Genomic DNA, 22,244 nt, shown 5'->3' with positions numbered 1-22,244 from the left:
AAAACTAAAATGAAGCAAAAAGAACGCCCAATTAATTTTGAACTTTGAATTACTAATATTATGTGAGGCATATTATGCTAAAATTTTTTATCTGAAATTGAAAGCTAACTGGCATCTTGTATTTTATCTGGCAGCCTTGTTGGACCTGATCTTCAATTTCCCATTAGCCGACCCTGTGAGATTTTTGCAGCTTCTGCTCAGATTCTCTTCTACCAATTTCTATTTAGCTTCTGCTTTGGAAATGGCAAATACCTCATGATGAAATTTGGGGCTGAATACTGGGCTTACCACCGAGCTTCCTTTCTTTCTTAATCTTGATCTCTTAAGTCTTCACACAATTGTAACTGTGATGTTTTCTAGAAAATTTTGTTCTAGACACCAGTAATGAAATAGAAATCTTAGGTTGGCCAGGATTCAAACTTCAAATACACTTATTAAAGTTACTATTTTTGACTAATTGTTTCATTATTAATAGCAATATTAATGCTACTAATAATAGAAGATAACATATTGAGCACACGATGTGTGCCTGGTAATATTTTAAGTGTTTTTCATAAATTGACTAATTCTTACTATCTGTATGCCCATTTTTCAGATAAAGTATTAAGCACCTGTGTGAGATGTTTGCTAATGTCTGAGAAGTACAACCACAGAGAAATTAGAAAACATTTACTGCTCTCAGCTGGAGCTTGCCACGGTGCCTAGTACTAAATTTTCACTCTATGAATAATAAATTATGGTCACTAGATAGTTTTCTATTCAGGTAGCACACATCCCATTAGCTGTTTGAATTTATTGACCTCGGTAATGCCTACCTCATTCAGAATCTTAGTCTTTAAACAGCATTATACTTTGGTTGGTGTGTTTCCCCAGACAATTTCAGAACCATGTTTTTCCAAACCCTGTTTTAACAGCAGTAGACCAATACCCCAAACACATGAAACTTATTTACTCTGGTTGAAGAAAATTAGAGTGACACAACCCACTCAATTATCTTTCCCTCTCTCCGCTGTGGACTGAGAACCATCTAGAAATCTCTAGGACTCTGGGACAGCAAATATTTTTGAAAAATGTCTACTGTCAGTCCAACCTGATTTGTCCAGAAATTTTATGATAGTAAAATATGATTCCAGCTCATGGGCATAGCTGATTGATCAGGACTGGGAACCTGATGCAAGCGGAGCCTAACTCTCCTCCATTGTTTGGAAAAATAAGCTGAGGAAAGAGCTGAGATTTAAGGCATAAAGGAATCAATTCTCAGTCCTATCACAGATAACTTGGATTTTTCTCAGGAGTTTCCTGCTTGGAAACATTGATTCTTTACTTATTTCTACTGAGGGAAATTACCAGAAATTTATTATGAGGTCTCTCAGATAGTAAGCCTCTTGGAGGGCCCAGGCCATGTGCTTTTGTCACGGGGCACCCTCTGCAGCAATGATCGTAGTTGTACTCATGTTTGTTGAGGACAGAGCAAAACCCTGGAAGAAGGTGAATCTGCACAGCTCAATTATAGGAGCAACTGGTCTAAGTTCAGAAATTCTAACTCATCAGTGCACTAGATCTCTGGTTCTTCAGTTAACTTCAGAGGGTGTCATGCAATCTCTCTGGTCAGAAAGAAAAAATGATTTTCTTTTGTAGTTGTTTAAAATGTAGAAAAGAGATGACACAGAAACAAATAGAAAATAGTACAGGTTCACAGCTACAAAAAGTCAAAAAATCTGACTAAAACAAAGAAAGATAGATGAGGGTGAGAGAATTTTTTTAAGAACTATAAAAAGAGTGGAAATCTTTATCTTCTGAGGGAAATGGAGGCTCAGTCCAATATTTTTTTTTCTCCAAGAAAGTCTGGTAGCTGAAAAGGAAGGAAAGAAAGAAAGACGAGATGAAGAGTGACAGAGGGGGAAAGGAGGGAGTGAAGGTCTTTAGAATCTACAAGTTTCACAAAAGTAGCATGCAGATACTTGAGAAATCATCAAAGCAGAGGTGACTTGAAGTAACAGATGATTCAAGCAGGATCGTTCCAACAGAACAGTGATACCATCAAAGTAGGAGAGAGTAAAAATCAGTACAAGGATAGCAACTCTGCTCTTCATCCTAAAAGTCATCTTGGACACATAGGGCCAAAAATGCTGAGGGCAGAGCTGTGTAGATTGCATATGGATGAATTTGGCTGTGTCAGTTAACCAGTTTCATTTATATGAGGTATTTTGATGGCAATGAACATGGATTTGGAGCTAGAGATCTGAATTTAAAACCCAACTTTTTGAATGTGTTTTCTTATTTGTAATATGTAAATAATAAAGTTTATCTAGTGACATGTTTTTACATCTGGTAGTTATGAACCAAGGTAACCAAAGCCATGAATCTGTCCCTGAAGAAAAATTCCTTGGAAGGGCTGGATCTCTGATGCTATATGAAGTGGGGTCCCATTCTCTCTGCTGGTAATGGGGACATGAAACCCAATGTTCCATGGTTATTAAAAGACCCATTTTAAACAGTAATATTAAGAGAATCTAAAAAATAAAACAGAGGAATATATATAAAATGAAACAGAAACAGACTCAACAAACTAGTGGATACTGTGGAGAGAAGGAAGGGGGAGGGGAAAGACAGGGATATGGGATTAAGAGATATTGCTTTTAACATTTCACGGAAAACCCCGAATGAACTTTTTGGTCAACCCAATACAAACTACTATGTATAAAATAGATAAGCAAAAAGGATCTATTGTACAGCACAGGGAAATACAGCTATTATTTTGTAATAACTTCAAATGGAAGTTATTTATAATCTATAAAAATATTGAATCACTATGTTTTATACCTGAAACTAATATAGTATTGTAAATCAACTACACTTCAGTTAAAAAAAATAACAAATAAATTTTAAAATAAAACATTTTAGGGTTTCCCTGGTGGCGCAGTGGTTGAGAGTCCGCCTGCCGATGCAGGGGACACAGGTTCGTGCCCCGGTCTCGGAGGATCCCACATGCCGCGGAGCGGCTGGGCCCGTGAGCCATGGCCACTGAGCCTGCGCATCCAGAGCCTGTGCTCCGCAACGGGAGAGGCCACAACAGTGAGAGGCCCGCGTACCGCAAAAAAAAAGAAAAAAAAATTTTTTAAAGAGATTCTGACTGTGAAAAATTTTCATATGTGAAGTGCCTTTGTTCTGCAGCATTCAAAAATTGGATATAAATAAAGATGACAGAATCTATCAAAATGAAACAGTGCAGACAAATCTATGCATAATGCTCCTTGTTTTTTCATTCTTTTCTCTTTTTTGTGGTTCAATCAATATTTTTGTAGATTATACTCTATTTAAAGTTATTACAAAATAGTGGCTGTGTTATATCCCTGTGTTCGTGCTTTTCTATTCCTTACTCAACAGAGCATTTTAAAGTGAACTACACCCAAACAGTACAATTTCAGGTCACAGAGGCCAAGAAAAACAACTCTTTAAACAGGAGAGTGCCACTTCAAAAAAATACTACATGGGGGAAAGAATAATTCTACTTGAAAAACTCAGGAATAAGACCAAAAGAATATAAATATATTTCCTCAGGCAGACTCTGTAGGCACATTATATATTTTACTTTCTCTTTCACAAGGTAAGGAAGTCAGCCAAAGAAGAGATTTGCTTTATTTTTCAACTTAAGGACTATGTATACATTAAAATGGACATACTGCTGTCTTCTTTGAAGAATTCTGGTATGACTATCATGGAGTGGTGTCCTGTCGACCAAATAGTCTTTGTTGTATTTGTTTTCTGCAGCTGATTTCTCCACCCCACTTATATTTTAAGTAGAAATGTTGATGCTGCTTTTGTGCCTGCAGAGCCCTCCAGTCATGGGATGGGAGTATGAAAAGTCAAAGATATTAACTTAATAGGTTACGCTTCCGCAGCCCCTTCATTTCTCAAATTTGTTTCTGGCATGAGACAGCAACAGATTCTCCACTGCTGCAGTAGGAGACCAAGGAAATTGCTTTTTAGCTCTTCTCTGTTGCCCAAGGTTATTTCCCAGACTGTTGGTATCCAATTTGGATTGTTCTGTAAGCAGCCCAAATGTCAATCAAATAATAATTTATACAGTGACATATATTAGGATAGACATGGAAGAGAAGAAGCTGATGCCAAAGAAATAGCTACAAAGCTGATTATTATAGTTATAAAAGTCATCTTGGGTACTAGGGCCCAAAATGCTGAGGGCAGAGCTATGGAACACTGTACATGGATCAATATTATTGCTTCAATTAACCAATTACATTTATATGAGGCACTTTGGTTATTGTGGTTTCTTCTTTAACTCATCCTGGAAATATTGAAACATGGTTTGGAACTAAGATCCCAATGAAAAGAAAAGTCTTTTGACTGGCATGACTAGCTATCTTGTAATACAAAATCAGAGAACACCAGAATAATAAACAAAGTTGGGTGAAATTCCATACAGTCTATAGTATAAATAATATTAAAAGTATCAACTTGCTGGCAAGACCAGGATGGCACGTGCCTGCACCTTTCCGTCATGTGCTTTCATGTTCTTTGCTTTTTTTTCTCCTATTACCTGTACACTGTGAGGTTCTCCACAATCAAAGAGGTCTACGATAAGATAAATTTGGGAAACTGAATATTTTCAACTTTTCCCACAGCTATTTGACCATAAAACACTTGATTTTTTTATCACATAACATTTATATGAATAGTAAAGTGGGGGAATCATCTTCTGTTAAATTAAAGTAGTAATCAAGACCTACAGATATTAAAATGTTTTTTCCCTACTTTATTGGATATGTGTTCAAAATATTCAATGTTACATTCTCTCTGTTGGTGAGATGAGAACTCCAATAACAGTGTTAAACACTTACTAATTCTGTGTCTCTTTCCTGCCAAGTTCCTCCAGGTCTTGGAGTTTGTGTGTCTTGAGAGCTTCCTCCTCTCCTCCCCTGGTGCAGCCCTCCTGTCCACAGCTCTCACCAAGGCAGAAGGTGAGACACCCAGCGGTTTGGTGTCTCCTCATGCTTTAATCCAGGGATCAAAAGTTGGCTTTGGAGACCTGAAAGTAAATAGTATATGTATTTTAATAATAATAGTATCTAGTATTCATTTATTTATTCATCTATGCATTCACTGTTTTTTCTAACTTTTTTTCTATGATTTATCTTTTGTCCATCTCTATCTATGGCCTCCTGCTCCTTTCAAGTCACAATTTTGTAAAATTTCTGTATAAACATGTATGTATGTTAAGGTACTACTAACTGCAGTAACAGGCAAACCCTCAAATCTTATCCATCAATCCACTACAAGATTATTTCTCCATATGTGAAGTTCAAAGTAGGCGTTACGATTCAGCCTCCTTCCATTTTGTGCTCCATGATCTTCATTTGGCGTCCAAAGTCTCTGCAGGGGGGAAAAAGTGTGGAGGATCACACTTGGGAGGTTTCATAGGCCAGGTGTGAAAGAGGCACAGATCACTTCTGTTCTTGTTCCATGGGCTACAGTGTAGTCACACAGCCCACCCAACTGTAAGGAAGATCAGGGAAGACAGTCAAGCTATTTGCCAGGCCTGACTGAGAGCTATCGAAACACTGGCACTGAGCATCTCTAACCTGAGGAGGGCTGGGAAGACTGCATTTCAATTGTTTGGGGAGAAATTTCAAGCTGCTGGCTGAATTAAAATGAAAGGAGAAATATTGTATCTTACCAATGCTCTTACATGTTTCTCTAAGAACAGAGATTCTTAACAAAAAGAATTTACCAAAAAGACATATTTGACAAGTAACAAAAAATTTATTATGTGAGCATGATTCCAGTTAGGTAGGAAGGTGAATAATGGAGAAAAGCCAAATATTCATGAAGTATACACAATTCTCTAAAGGAATCATCTTTATACAAACAATGAGCACACTATACTTGCATTTCATTGAAAATTTAATGGGCAGTTTAGACTTTTTTAAGCTTTGTCTTATCATTTTTATTACAAAACCTAACTTCTAAACCAGCTCCCTGACAGCAATAAATTTCAAAACCTTCTCAAATGTGACATTCTGTTTGCTACACATGCTGTATTGCATTTGTAGGAGAAAATTTCATAATAAGCCCCAAAGAATTAATATTCTTATTATAAGAAAAAAGTTTTCAAAGTCACCACCATTTGAATATCCAAAACTCTCTCTAGATCCAAAGAAATAAAAGAAAAACCTGATATGATGATAAATATCTTCATTAAACAAAAGATATGCAGAATAAAGGGCTCTCTTACCTCACTATAACTGACAGTATTAAAAACAGTAATCAAATAAGAAAATTGAGGTTTTGGTTTTCAAGAAAATGTACTTTTTACTCAAGGTCCAGATTGACTTTAATAACTGTTGATGCAGTTGTTTTCAACAGAATTTATGGTTCAATTATGCAAATTGCTTTTAAAAAATAATGCTTTTAAAAAATAACACAGAACTTCTGTCTGATGTTTTCCTTGGCTACTTCTTCTAGCTTTCGCTTACTCCCCAATTCCTACCAATTCCTTCCAAATTCCTTCCACATTTCTGTTTCCAGACCTTTTGACTAAAAAGCAATAAATCTTCCTCCAGCAAATATCCTCATATTCTATGCTCAAACATAAATGTGTAAAAAAAGTGATTAGAAGAAAGTCAGAGTATATGTGAGTCCTTATAGTATACTGACTAAATTGGATTTTGCTCTTTCTATTTTTTTTCTTAGTCTGTCTATTACTTTGGCCATACAAAAGCCAAAACATTTTATTTCCAGGTCTCTTGGCTTTTACACATTTGATCACTATGTTTTGTCCACTTGGGTGGACAGTGTTAGATACATTTAAGATCAAGTTGTAATGTTGATTCCTCTCTGCTCTTACCAGCCACTCTGTGGCTTCTGCAGAAGACCAGTGCTATCACTAAGAAACTTATCCTCAGACCTGACAATTGATACTATCGCTGGTTAATTCTTTTGACCAGGATTAATCTGTGTGGTCCATATTGAAAAATATTAAATTCTTGTGGGAAGGCTAACACTTCAAAGAGTTGGAGAAACAAGCAGCTCATTTTATTCTTCATTTCATGACAAGTGGGGGTCGCAATACTCATATCAGACGAAATAGAGTTTAAAACAAACACTATAAAGAAAGATAAAGAAGGGCACTACATAATGATAAAAAGGATCAATACAAGGAGAGGATATTATTCTTCATTTCAAGCTTGAGTAAGAAGTATGTTTGTTTTCTATATTTATTTGTGTCCTCTGCTTCTTCTTGCTAGATAAACTTTTCAAGACAAGACCAAAATTTGATATTTTTTATCATGAATTCTGAACACAGGTATAATGCTAATGATCATTTACATAATGGTAATTGTCTAAACAGAGCATATTAATTAGGAATTCAATTTTCAGGTCATCTGACTTGTCAGAAGAACATAGGTGTTGCTATTCTTACTTATCTTTTGAGATCCAAAAGGAAATGGAATTTACCAGTTGCAGGGGCATCCCTTCAGGAATAAGTGGCTTAAAATTGAGAAATGACTAGTGTTTTATATGTGAGAGATTTTAAGTGACGTGAATGTTAAAGAAAAGATTGTAAAGATATAGTATCCAAACATAGCAGTAATCCATGAGAGAAAAATGATTGAAAGAAATTTGTAACTGTAAATTATTTTAGAAAATGTGGAATTCCCTTTGTAATGAGCAAAATATTAAATATTCATAGTACAATGCTCATTTATGAACTGTAATCAGCATTCTATAAAAGTGTTGTGAAATGATCAGAACATGTTAATTACCTAATTAAATACAAATTTGACTAAAATAAAGTATAGCATGTTAACCTAAGTTTAATTTAGATCAATTTACATGTACTTACTTTAAGATGAAGGGAGCTTTCACCAAATACAGATTTCACAAATCATTTATGCACTCGTTCATTTACTACACAAAGATATTTTTTACATGAGGTCAATGTTCTAAGTTTTCTTTGATTTATCTATGAACACCCACTATGTTCCAGACACTGTGCCAGTGGTGGCTGATACAGGGCAGTTTAAACAAAGGAAGGAAATAACTAGCCCGTTCTGGACCTTCAGATCTCTGCCCAGATGTTCCTCCTCAAGCCTCCCCTGACTGCCCCATCTAAGTTAGGTTCCGCAGTAATTGCTGTCATAGTTTGTATACTTCCTTTGTAGGACTTATCACCACTAGTTTATTTGTTTGTCTACTTATATATTACACTTCTATCCTCCACAATGTAAACTTTATGAAGGCTTACATGTCTTGTTTGTAAGCATATTAGCTACTCAACTAATGCATGGAAGAGACATGCATTAGTTAAGGTAGTATGACTTGATGGCTTAAGGTAAATAGGAGCTTTTCTCTTAGTGATATAAAGTACAGTTAGAGTGAAACCACCAGCCAGTCTATAAGAACTAAATCATGTACACCTACCTAGAAGCAAGAATACATATTGATACATATTATTGAGATGTATATTAACACTTTCTAGTGGTACATGCTAACACATGTCATGCAGAACTATAGCCTGAATGTATGGGTTCCCCTCCCAATTCATATGTTGAAACCCAACCCTTTGGGAGGCGCTTGGGTCATGATGGTGGAACCCTCATTAATGGGATGAGCGCCCTTATGAAAGAAACCCCAAAGAGCTTCCTCATCCTTTCCAGAGTGTGAGGATACAGCCAAAAAGACGGACACTTATAACCCAGGAAGTGAGCCCTTGCCAGACACCAAATCTTCTGGCACCTTGATCTTGGACTTCCCAGCAACCAGACTGTGAGAAATAAGTTTCTGGTGTTTATAAATCGCCCAGTCTATGGGATTTTTGTTATAGTAGCCCAAAAGGACTAAGATATATAAGTATACATTTTAATACACATTACATAGGTACTTATTAATACATGTTATGGAGGTTCATGCTAACACACCATAGGAGTACACATTAGCATATTATGGAGGTACATGTTAACACATTATGGAAGTATGTGTTAACACACTATAGAGTACGTGGTAGCATGTGTTATGGAGGTACATGTTAACACATGTTACAGAGGCACACATTAAAGTGCATTATGGGGTAGAGGCTAACACAGTTATGGAAGTACATCTTAGCATATGTTATGGAGGCACGTGCTGACACACAGCATGGAGGTGCATGTTAACACATGTGCGTGAGCTTATTAATACATGTTATGGAAGTACATGCTAACACATGTCATGAAGGCACATGATAACACATGTTATGGAAGTACATATTAAGAGCTGAGGAAGCACTGGGGATGGATCAACTAACTTTACTTAACAATGAGTAAATGATGTTTGACTTGGGTATTATATGACAAATTAAAGTTTTCTAGGTAAAAAATATTCAATATAGAACATAAAGCTGAAGATAAGCTAAAGGGCTAAAAGTGTGATAAAAACTATAAAATAAAGGGCTTGTAGACCTAACATCTCAGGTCTGAAAGAGAGGCCATCACAGCTCTGCTTGTGGATAGGGTCACTTCCAAGTTGCTGTTAATGAGCCAACCAGAATCTACGTCACATTTTGTTTCCCTTTAATTTTTTAAAAAAACCCTCTTTATAACTATTGCAATCCCTTCTTTTTTTGTCTAGTTGTGGCACAAAACCTGCAAATCTGGATATGGAGGGAAGGATCATTGGGGAATCATGGAAGTAGTACTGGTCAGTTTTGGTCCTCAAGGCTTGAATGGGAAGCACACTGGCTGCCTGGAGAGGAGCTGGGGAGAGAAGCGACAGGATGGTCATAGCATGAAAAAGACAGTGATAGTGGTTATGAAGTCAAGACACAGGGGTACTTCTGGGAGCCCTGTTTCTTTCAGGGTAAAAGATGAAGTCACTCCCGGTGAGCAGATAGCCTCTACAGAGGGTGCAATCATGCTTCCGGGAGAGGAGGATAAGCTGCCCTTGTCCACCTGTGCTACATTGGCCATGCGTGAATAAATGAGTGCTAGTACTTTAAATGATAACTGGGACTTTTCGGAATTTATAGCTTTGTTATATAATCTTCAGATTAAATATGTGCAGTTTTTCATATTGAGTACGCCTCAGCCTGTACCAGTATCTTGAGGGTGCATTTAACTGAAGAACATTAGGCTTCCTATAGTGGTTTGTTGATCGAGTTGAAACACTCAAACAGTGTCCTCAGTCCTTGTGTTAGAAGAGATTTGTCACAAGTTTTACATATATTATGTTTACAAACATAATCCCAACTTCTAAGGTACAGTTAGAGTATACCAATTAGGCAACCCATAAGTATTTTTTGAATGCATACTCGTCATTCGTTTATTCACTGAATTATTTTTTCAAATGTGTCTGTATATTTTTGTTTGTTCAGCACTTTGCCTGGTTTAATAAGCATAGAAAGTGGTCCTTAAAGAGGATTCATTCTAATGCTTTTGGCATACTTGTTGACACATAGAGTTAGTAATTAGAGAATTTTTAACCAGACTGTATTTGTGAGCTGGTACAGAAACAGTACAGAAGGCATTTCAGTGTCCCTCTTACAGCAAATAATGCACAGTGATCCTCTAACACCCAAAGCTTCCAGGAAGGAGGGTATACCATGAGTGGCTTTGAAGTTAATGAAAGTCTAATAAATTTTGGATTTTGGTAGAAACATTTCTATTGAATATATATAGTAATGCTACATATTGGTATAATGTAAAACTGAACTCAGAGAAAATTTTTTACAATTATAATGTGTTCCTTAACTTTACTATGAATGCACTGAATGAGTTTATTGAGGTAAACACTCATGTTACTCCTGAAATAACATAAAGAGGGGTACACCTGGCTCGGCAAAATGTACCAATTACTGAAGGACATTTTTTTCTACTCTGAATAGGTTAATCATAGAGTCCTGAAATTTTAATTGACTTTGGTGTTTGATACGCCTTTGAGCAAATCAGAACCCTATTGCCTACCGTATACTGATATTTTTTTCACAGAGAAATTTACTAAAAATGATAAAAAGAAAGAACTCCTCTATGACTTAAGCTAAATGTTAGAGCAGCTCACTGTTCATTCCTGTCTGACAGTGCACAGTGCTGCCAGCCACCCTCCTGGCCTGTATAATACAACCAGACACATGTGGGTATGCTCCTCAATCGCTGTTCCTTGCACACAGTTTCAGCTCAGCATTGTACGCTGTAGATATCCTTGCTCTCAGTGAATGTCTCCCTCTTTTGCTTTGCCTTTGTCATTAGTCTGAAAACTTGGAACAACTTATCTATGATCTTTAGTTTCTCTTCAAGATTGTGATTTTTAGATTTGCTACTTGTGGCCACCTCAGGTAAACATTCCACCTGAACTTCTCCACCCCTGAGAGACCTTCTCTTTACCTCTTTCTTACATTTCTCACCTGGTGAGCAGACCCTGGGCAAATTTTCCCTTTGCAGTGTAATTTGACTTTGCTAGTGGGTAGACCATTGCAGTTTTCAATTGCTGTTAAGAATTTTAGGTTTCCTTATTATGGAAATAATAAAAGATAAGTTAATTAAGTGATATTTAAAGTGCAATTATTTTTTAAAAAGGAGAAGACATCAGTACTTATATCTTTGAGCTCTGTTTAAAAGAGTTTTGATGAATATGGAAGACCACCATGATTTTTCAGGGTACAGTGACACCAAGTATACATCTCTTCAGGTCTTAACTAAGTCCACTTTCGACCACACTATCGCTTCCACATTCTCAACTACATTATGACTGTGATTAAATGATCTCCCACTTATGAAGTACAATTGTAAAACTGAGCTCTCTGTTTGTTCCTTCTGGGTTTGCCACTAAGGAAGTTATTCAAGATACATATCAAATCTCCTGGATTGAGATGAATTGGCATGAAATATGATCTGAGGACCGTGAGGGATCTACCAGTATCTCTGTGTCACTGCAGTCTCATGGAGAGGCTTTTGTGAGTCCCTGTGGGCCAAGAGCTAGAGGCATGAGAAACCGTAGCTGCATGCTCACAGATGCTGTAAAGCCCTCCTTCCTCTGTGTGTCAGCCGTCTCCTTAGCAACACATTTTCTCTCTTGCCTTTGGAAATTGTTATTGAGTAGAAACATTTTGGGTTGTTATAGCAATGAAGATGACTAAAACCAAGGCCAAGAGATAACTGCTTTCCTATACCTTGGAAACCCAAGTGAATTCTGCCCGGAAACGGACAATTCAAAATTCATTATAAGAACCAATTCTAGGAGAAAATTCAAGAAGTATGGCCCACTTTCTAATTTGTGTCCTGTTAAACTGAAGGAACTATAAACTTATTAGCTACCCCTTAGAAAATGGAACAATGCAGCACCACAATTATGTCACATTTTTAAAAGAACACAAGTTTGGGGAGACACTGTAAATATTAAACTTTAATTACTGATAAATAATGTACCGAGTCAACCAAAGATTTTTCTTGGAGACTTGAAAGTAAAAGGAGGAAATGTATTCAAGTAGATAATCATTTATGTAATACTTGCCAGCTATGAGTGCAAATGAGGTGACACCAATATTTTCCTGGCCCCTGAATTCACCTGGTAATGCAGCATTTTTATCATCACTTAAAATCTCTCATAGGATTACTGTTGAGCATCCGTGGGGATGTCACACATGAGACCATGAATGTGTTGTACACCAGGTTCTGCTTTGACCCTTCCCAGATGCCCATTTCCCTCCACAGCCCGTGAGGGCATCTCACATTAGTTTAAAATTTCATATTTTTTTTAATTTTAAAAAATATTTTTATGTAATAAAAAGTAAAAGTCCTTGTCCAACCATCTTGGTGGGTCACCTGTGTCTCTCACACAGATCACTCAAGTTAATGGGGAAGAAAGAACAGGGGGCCCAAGTCTGTGGTTATAAATAATAGAAAATAAAAGATCTTCCATCTCCAGTGGGGGGATAGATGAGAGGATAGGAGAGCAAGATGGGGTGGGGATGGGCAGGGGCAGAGCAGAAACCTCCACCCCTGCTGGACCCTGGCCCTGCCCACTTTGAGGCCCTTCCCATTCAAGGCACTTGGCAGGAATTCCACAGCTCCCCAAGGGGGAGATAAGGGGCTGGGGGCCTGGGACTTCTCCGAGCTGCTGGGGGAAGAGACATAGATCACTCTTCCCTCCACTCATGGAGGTCTCAGGTCACAGCGAGGACAATCTTCAGTTCCATGGGGGGTGGAATGGGAGCTGCTGGGAGGGATGAGATTGAACTGGTTGGAGGGGAAAGAGAAGAGAGCAGACACATTAGAACCCAAGCAGCTGTCCCTTCATCCAATGCCATCCAGTGTGGGGTGGGGGGGGAGTGTTGATAGGACCGGCCTCCTCAAGGTATCTCATGGGGCTGTCAGAGGCACAGATCAATCGCCGTTTCCCAGTGAACCAGAGCTCTTCCTCATGTGCCCAGCTCAGCCCCCCACATCCCAGCCTGACGTTGTCTGCTGTGCTGACCTTACCTTGGCTAAGTCAGGAGACAGCTGGGTTCACTGAGAGCTGAGGAGGCAGCGGGGAGGGGGGCTGCCGGATCACAACTGAGGGAGGATGGAAAGAAGCAAAGAACAGAGCCAGGAGCAAGCCCCTGGTGGCAGCGACTGTGGCTTCTGCTTACCCTACATCACAGACAGGTGCAGGTCGGCAGGCGCCCTGTGTAACAGCCCTGCCTCCAAGACCCCTCACTCCCCACCCAGAGCCCGTGCATCCTGCCCTACCTGCAGTGCATCAGCCAAATTCCTCCAGCTAATGAGAACTCAAGAATCCTGTCATCAGCTCCTCCCGGACATCCAGGCACCTGGCCAGGCTGCTCACCTTGGGAGTGTCTGATGTAGGGGTACGGTGAGGGTATGGAAGCTGAGAATGCAGGCACCCCACTGTGGGGCATTGCACCTTGAGGGGAGCCCCCATGGCTCTGGGGTAGGTGCAGCATCATCATCTGGGGCAGGTGGGGAGCCCCAGGGTGAGGAGGCTGGGCTGTTGTGATTCCAGTTTGGACATGGGCGTGGGTAACATGGGCCATATTGGTGACACCATGGGGCAGCTGCTGGTGGGCATGGATGGAATACACAGCGGCTGGTTGGGGGAAGCTGCTTTGACGGGACTGGGCAGAAGGTCCGGGTGGCAGAGAAGGTGGTGTACCTGTCAGGACCCCTGGGTGGTACAGGCTCTGCTATGGCTATACACTGCCCAGGTGTAGGGCCTGCCCCACCTGGTGCTGGATGGGACCAGGGTCCACATGCTGGGACTGCAGTTGGCTCCCAATAGGCATGGTGGCTGGTTGCGGCTGGTGCACATGGAGCTACATGGCATGGTGCAGATAGGACTGGTGAACTATGGCATAAAGGGCTTGGGGGGTGGGCTGCTCTGCAGAAGTGTACTGAGGGGTGAAGGGTGACACAATGGCCTGGGGATGGCTCCCTGACGTCAGCATGCGTGGGTTGCTTTGAAGCATGGGGGCAATCACTGTCTGTGAAGGGTAGGGGGCTGTGGGCTGCATCATGGTGGGCTGGCCTGGGAACTGCTGTGGGTTGTAGGGAATGTAGGAAGAATAAGGTGTGGCAGCCACCAGAGGTGGGGCAGAAGCGGTGGCGGTGGCCTGCATCATCAGAGGGGCTGAAGCTGTCTATTTGTCCGAGTGCTGGGAGGGCAGGGAGCCTTTTGCTCCCTGGTACTTGTCCTGCTGTCCAGGCATTGAGTTGGACACAGGATTTCTGTCCTGAGGTGCCTGAACAGCTGGTCCCATGTGTGCCTGAGGTATGTAGGAAATGTACTGGAGGCTTTATAGCCCACTCTGACCTGCTGTCAGCACCGGGATGGAGGGAGTTGAATGAGTCCGGGGCGCAGGAGAAGTTGGAGTACTGGTTGATTTATTAACACACAGCAGGGGCTTAGTGAGATTGAACTCCTTGGTCTTAGGGTTCAGTGTTGACTTCACTTGTTCAGCAACAGGGACCTCATCCTTGTCATCTCTTTGGCTTGGGCAAGGCAGAGGGGCTGACCCCGCCCCTCGGTGCCTCCTGCTAGTAGCAGGGGTAGTTCGTCCTCCTTAAGCGATATGGATTCTAAAAGGAAGAAACAGCCCCCATGGAGTCTGAAGCCAAAAGACCTCCTTCTCCTTCCCTTTGGCCTCCTTTTTTTGGATCTGGGGAGGGAAAGGATCCAGGCTGGTCTCAGGGGAGCTACTGGGCTGAAACTTAAACTGGGTCCCAAACTTTCTCAGTTCTTCCAGTTGAAAGTGTTTCTGTTTGTTCTGAAGGCCAGGGACTTTCCTAGCTATCCAGGACAGCTCCTGGAACTGCAACGTTCTCTCAGGTTACTTGGCCAGGAGTTCTTTTACATCTGTGGGGGCCAGTGAGATCTTTGGAGAAGCTGGGGAAATGGAGCCTACTCCAGGATCCCCAACTGATGACATCATGGGGATGGAAGCTGAAGAGGTCGGTACTGCTGAGCAGATGGGAGGCTCAGGACAGGAAGCTGAGACTGGGGCAGGGACAGCTGACTTGGGAGAGTGCAGGGGGTACATCCGGCCCACTGCAGGAGCAGGTGGAACAGAAGCTTCTCCAGAAGGCCTGTTGCTGGGGGAAGACAGAGTCTTGGTACCTCTTAGAGGCCACTGTGCCTTAGGGGACATGAGAGAGGGGCCTCCATTGATACTGCGTGTCTCAGAACCTGGGCTAGGGCTGCTATTGTCAAGATGGTGAAGGCCAAGAGGTGGCAAAGAGCTAAGGCCAGGCCGGCCGGCACGAGTACTACTGCATCAAACTCCTCCCCTGGGACATTCCTGAACTCGATGAGGTAGAGGGATATACTTTCCCTCTCTAGATGCCAAGCTGGGGCTCTCTCCTCCTGAACCCCGTTGCTGAACTGCATTGTTCTCCTCCTCGGTGCACCCTTCATCATTCTCCATGGCGACCCGCAGGCAGTACTGGGGGTTCGATTTAGTCTTTCAAGTCAACTGGGCTGCACACAGCTCCCGCTGATGAAACTCTTCTGAGTTGTCCTTCTCTAAGGGACAAGAAGAGAGACTACTGTCATAGGAGGTCTTTACACTGTAGTTCTCTTCATTGAACTTGAACATTTCATTGGGGTCCCATCCATTGGACATGTCAGACTCCAGGTCATAGTCATCGCTGTTACTGTCGCCCCCCTCCCAGCACTGAAGCATCTTCTCTTTGTGCTCCCCACTCACTTTTGAGTTCATGGCAATGGCTGAATCAGTGAACTTTAGTAGCATAATTGAAGTCAACATTTTGGAAGTAGACAAGCACGACATCACTTGACTTAAACACCATGGTGTCCACAATGTCTTCCTGACGAGGGCCACCTGCTGGCTCCAATGCTTTCTGTGCACAGCGTCTACTGCCAGTTTGAACTTTGAGCTCAGCATCCACAGGTGGTACCATTCTTCACCTTTACATCACAAGTGGAGCCCACAACAGTTGTAAGGAAATGCAGCATTCTGGAATTGCTGTCACCCTCAAACACCAGTGACTGTGGGGTGCCTTTCCTGTGCTTTGTCCCCTGGCGCTGCTGATGGCCGCTGCCTTGACCTCTCCTGATATTTCTGCTGTGGTGGCGGTGGCTGCGGCGCCAAGATGCCCTCGGCTCCGGCGGAGCCTGCTCCCCGCATCAGCTGCAGGCCCCAGGCAGGGGGAAGCGGCCGCGGGAGGCCCTGGGGCAGCCGAGGTGGAGGCCAGGGGCCCCCAGGAGGCCTCCGTTAGGATGGCTGGTGCTCTTGGGAGGCCAGCGGACCACGGCCTGTTGCGTGAGGGCGGCTGCTGGGGCTCGAGGTCTGTTGTGGTGGCTGAGGCTTCAACTTGAGGGCAGCGTCTGGAAGGGGAATTAGGGGGAAGTGAGGGAAAGAGGAGGCCTGGGCTGGGCCCCTGCTGGAGACTGTGGGAAGTGAGGGGGACTGGGAAGCTGGGGCCCCACCGCCGTTGGTGGGCGGGGGCGAGCCCCACGGTGTCGGGAGCTCCATTCCTTTAATTCCAGATAATTTTATCTCACCATAACACATTATTATGACTCAAAGCATTTTATTGACCACCCTAACAAAACATGTATGTAAGTTGAAATTTAATTTTTGCACATGACCATATGACCTAGGGACCAATAGATTTCTTCCGAATTAAGAAACCCCAAAGGAAGCAGATGCTCAGCCTGGAGGAGGCATAGTTTCACATCCAGCAGGCAACATGAGAATTTCTGTGCGGTGCTTGTACAATCTCATGTCTCTGGTACTTGGCCAAAACCCAACTGTCATCCATCAGGGGCATCCTCCCTCTGAACAAATAAAACTAAACATAGCAGGTGACCACTATGATCAGCAAGCGTCGTTTACCCGAGTAATTGTGCCTATAAGCACTTAAGGAAGATTCATATTGAAGGGGCTTACAGAAGTTATTGTTGACCGTCAGAGACAAACCAACGATGCAGAGAAAAAAATGTGGAAGAGATTAAGATGCATAGTTCATGGGGATAACTTTGGCGCTCAAGAGATCTCTGGAGCCGAAAGATTTCAAGTAGAGTTAAGTAAACATGTTTTATACATCACACACAGTGGCGGAGATAAATTGTCAACAATTAGAAAATAAGGTTGGTGCCTGATTTTAATAAGGCTACTGCTGAGGATATCTCTAACACATGTCCTAGCTGCCAGTGGCATGATCCTTACAAAACTATAAAAGTAGGAAGTGAAAAGGAGGTAAAGTCCTGAAACCCCTTTGAACATCCCCAAATGGATTTTATACAAATGCCCCAAGCAATGAGCTATGATTGTGTTCCAGTTATTATTTACTTTTTCTTAGGGTGAATCAAGGGCTTTCCTTGATTCACCCTAAGAAAAAGTAAATAATAACTGGAACTATGGCCCTAAAAGTGGTAATAGTCCTCCTCCTTCTTCTATTAATAATATTAATAATAATAATAATAATTGCTTGACTTTATTTTCCTGACTGGGGTGTGGTGGAAGTCAAGAAATTCAGTTATCTCTCCATTGACATAGGCACATATTTCCCTGGCATTGCTATTATTTAACTTTGTAAATGTTCACCTTTTATTCAGAAACTTCACTGTCTTTTTCATCCAAAATCATCAGGAAAAGTAGAGAGAATCAATGGAATCCTACAATTATTATGAGCAAAGCTCTCAGAAATCCTTGAAATTTCAAGGCCTAAAGTATTACCAATTAGACTTGACCGGAACAAGACCAACTTCCTCCAGGACCCACAAGTTGTCTCCTCCCAAGTTAATGATAAGCCTTTCCATGTGTTTGGGAATTTCATTTCCAAAGTCAGATTCTACCTATTGCAAACTGATATGATTAAATAATACAGGGGGCTCATATCCAGCTTTATTGCCAACAGATTCAAGCTCCATTATAGAACAGTCACCCTGCATGATCTGAAGCCTGAAAAGCTGGTCTTCAGGGAAAGACATCAAAGAACTCTGCCCTTGAACCATGATGGAAAGAACATTATGATGTACTATTAACAATTGAAACAGCAGCAAAACTCCAAGATGGTCATTAGATTCATGTTTCTTAATTAAGAAGACATACACCATTTCCTCTAGAGCACTGGATGTCCAGTCCATCAGTAGTCTGTAAACTGACAGCTACACGGGTGAACAGTATCCTCCCAAGACTGGTCAAATTGGTTACTGCAGACATAGACTGTTTCTGTCCAAGGCAACAGAATATAATTTTCTGATTCCCTGGTACAATTTTTCTTTGCTTACTTCTAGTCTTGGTTATTATTATTGTACTTTGACACCCTCTGTTAACTGAATAAAGGTTTTTCAACTTACTCTCTATTATTTCTATTCTGTTATATTTTTACTCCCTAAGGTCTTCTGCCCCTTAAGGAAAAATGAACTGTCTTGCTCATTCGTCTCTTAGCTACTGTGGTAGTTAATTTTATGTATCAACTTGACTGGATCAGGGAATGCCCAGGTATCTGGTGAAACTATTTCTGGGTGTTGTCAGTGAGGGTGTTTCTAGATGAGATTAGTATTTTAGCTGGTGGGCTCAGTAAAGTAAGTTGCCCTCTCCAACTGGTAGGCATCATCCAATGTGTTAAGGGCCTGAATAAAACAAAAAGGTGGAAGAAGGAGACATTTGCCCCTTTTTCCTGCCTCATTGCTGCTGAGCTGGGACATCTCATCTCATCTTTTCCTGCCCTCAGGCTGGCATTTACACTATTGGCTTCTCCCATTCTCAGGCCTTCAGGCTTGGACTGAACTACACCACTGGCCTCCTGGGTCTGCAGCTCGTGGATCATGGGCCTCCTTAGCCTCTATAACTGCATGACCCAGTTCCTCATAATAGATCTCCTTTCATATCCTATTGGTTCTATGTCTCTGGAGGACCCTGACTAATACAGCTACAATTCTGAATTTAATTCATTACTAGACTTGTCTTCTTCTATCTGATTCTGCTGACAGAAAAATGTAATAGTTATTCCTTTTAACATTTCAGAAGGTAGATTTCATCTTATAGGCCCCTTCTCATTCTTAAATTTCAATCACATAATGCATTCCAAACTTCAGCCTTGTGAAAAGTGGACCTTGACTCCACATCAACAAAATGATTTTTCTCAGGTCATCACAACCCTGTCAACAAAACCTACCATGCCAGGAATGGGAACTAATATTGGAGCTATCATAGCTATAATCATTAGTCTGTTCTCTTCAGAGCTGTTTACTTTAAAGGAACAATGACTGGCTCACTACAGTTGATATAAACACTATGCATATTCCCAAGAGTATCTGTGCCCCTTTCAGGTACTTCTTTTTTTTTTTTTTTTTTTGGAGTATAATTGCTTTACAATGGTATGTTAGTTTCAGCTTCACAACAAAATGAATCAGTTATATATATACATATATTCCCATATCTCTTCCCGCTTGCGTCTCCCTCCCTCCCACCCTCCCTATCCCACCCCTCCAGGCGGTCACAAAGCACCGAGCTGATCTCCCTGTGCTATGCGGCTGCTTCCCACTAGCTATCTACCTTACGTTTGGTAGTGTATATATGTCCATGCCTCTTTATCGCTTTGTCACCGTTTACCCTTCCCCCTCCCCATAGCCTCAAGTCCATTCTCTAGTAAGTCTGTGTCTTTATTCCTGTTTCACCCCTAGGTTTTTCATGACGTTTTTTTTTTTTTTAAATTCCATATATATGTGTTAGCATACGGTATTTGTCTCTCTCTTTCTGACTTACTTCACTCTGTATGACAGACTCTAGGTCTATCCACCTCATTACAAATAGCTCAATTTCGTCTCTTTTTATGGCTGAGTAATATTCCATTGTATATATGTGCCACATCTTCTTTATCCATTCATCCGATGATGGACACTTAGCTTGTTTCCATCTCTGGGCTATTGTAAATAGAGCTGCAATGAACATTTTGGTACATGACTCTTTTTGAATTATGGTTTTCTCAGGGTATATGCCCAGTAGTGGGATTGCTGGGTCATATGGTAGTTCTATTTGTAGCTTTTTAAGGAACCTCCATACTGTTCTCCACAGTGGCTGTATCAATTTACATTCCCACCAACATGGTAAGGGGGTTCCCTTTTCTCCACACCCTCTCCAGCATTTATTGTTTCTAGATTTTTTGATGATGGCCATTCTGACTGGTGTGAGATGATATCTCATTGTAGTTTTGATTTGCATTTCTCTCATGATTAGTGATGTTGAGCATTCTTTCATGTGTTTGTTGGCAGTCTGTATATCTTCTTTGGAGAAATGTCTATTTAGGTCTTCTGCCCATTTTTGGATTGGGTTGTTTGTTTTTTTGTTATTAAGCTGCATGAGCTGCTTATAAATTTTGGAGATCGATCCTTTGTCAGTTGCTTCATTTGCAAATATTTTCTCCCATTCTGAGGGTTGTCTTTTGGTCTTCTTTATGGTTTCCTTTGCTGCGCAAAAGCTTTTAAGTTTCATTAGGTCCCATTTGTTTACTTTTGTTTTTATTTCCATTTCTCTAGGAGGTGGGTCAAAAAGGACCTTGCTGTGATTTATGTCATAGAGTGTTCTGCCTATGTTTTCCTCTAAGAGTTTGATAGTTTCTGGCCTTACATTTAGGTCTTTAATCCATTTTGAGCTTATTTTTGTGTATGGTGTTAGGGAGTGATCTAATCTCATACTTTTACATGTACCTGTCCAGTTTTCCCAGCACCACTTATTGAAGAGGCTGTCCTTTCTCCACTGTACATTTCTGCCTCCTTTGTAAAGATAAGGTGACCATATGTGCGTGGGTTTATCTCTGGGCTTTCTATCCTGTTCCATTGATCTATCTTTCTGTTTTTGTGCCAGTACCATACCGTCTTGATAACTGTAGCTTTGTAGTATAGTCTTAAGTCTGGGAGCCTGATTCCTCCAGTTCCTTCTTTCGTTCTCAAGATTGCTTTGGCTATTCGGGGTCTTTTGTGTTTCCATACAAATTGTGAAATTTTTTGTTCTAGTTCTGTGAAAAATGCCAGTGGTAGTTTGATAGGGATTGCATTGAATCTATAGATTGCTTTCGGTAGTAGAGTCATTTTCACAATGTTGATTCTTCCAATCCAAGAACATGGTCTATCTCTCCATCTATTTGTATCATCTTTAATTTCTTTCATCAGTGTCTTATAATTTTCTGCATACAGATCTTTTGTCTCCTTAGGTAGGTTTATTCCTAGATATTTTATTCTTTTTGATGCAATGGTAAATGGGAGTGTTTTCTTGATTTCACTTTCAGATTTTTCATCATTAGTATATAGGAATGACAGAGATTTCTGTGCATTAATTTTGTATCCTGCCACTTTACCAAATTCATTGATTAACTCTAGTAGTTTTCTGGTAGCATCTTTAGGGTTCTCTATGTATAGGATCATGTCATCTGCAAACAGTGACAGCTTTACTTCTTCTTTTCCGATTTGATTTACTTCTTCTTTTCCGATCTTTACTTCTTCTTTTATTTCCTTTTCTTCTCTGATTGCTGTGGCTAAAACTTCCAAAACTATGTTGAATAAGAGTGGTGAGAGTGGGCAACCTTGTCTTGTTCCTGATCTTAGTGGAAATGCTTTCAGTTTTTCACCATTGAGGATGATGTTTGCTGTGGGCTTGTCATATATGGCCTTTATTATGTTGAGGAAAGTTCCCTCTATGCCTACTTTCTGCAGGGTTTTTATCATAAATGGGTGTTGAATTTTGTCAAAAGCTTTCTCTGCATCTATTGAGATGATCATATGGTTTT

The 22,244-nt window shown here is 40.9% G+C and overlaps 1 pseudogene; it reads right to left on the bottom strand.

The window, feature by feature from the left end:
• Positions 1-13,091: 13,091 nt before the first annotated feature.
• LOC137223039 (ataxin-2-like protein pseudogene) lies at positions 13,092-16,987 on the bottom strand (annotated as a pseudogene).
• Between the last annotated feature and the right edge of the window lie 5,257 nt (positions 16,988-22,244).

The sequence above is a fragment of the Pseudorca crassidens genome, chromosome 4, assembly GCF_039906515.1.
Source record: "Pseudorca crassidens isolate mPseCra1 chromosome 4, mPseCra1.hap1, whole genome shotgun sequence".
NCBI classification, from domain to species: domain Eukaryota; kingdom Metazoa; phylum Chordata; class Mammalia; order Artiodactyla; family Delphinidae; genus Pseudorca; species Pseudorca crassidens.
This window is presented reverse-complemented; position numbering and strand designations above follow the sequence as displayed.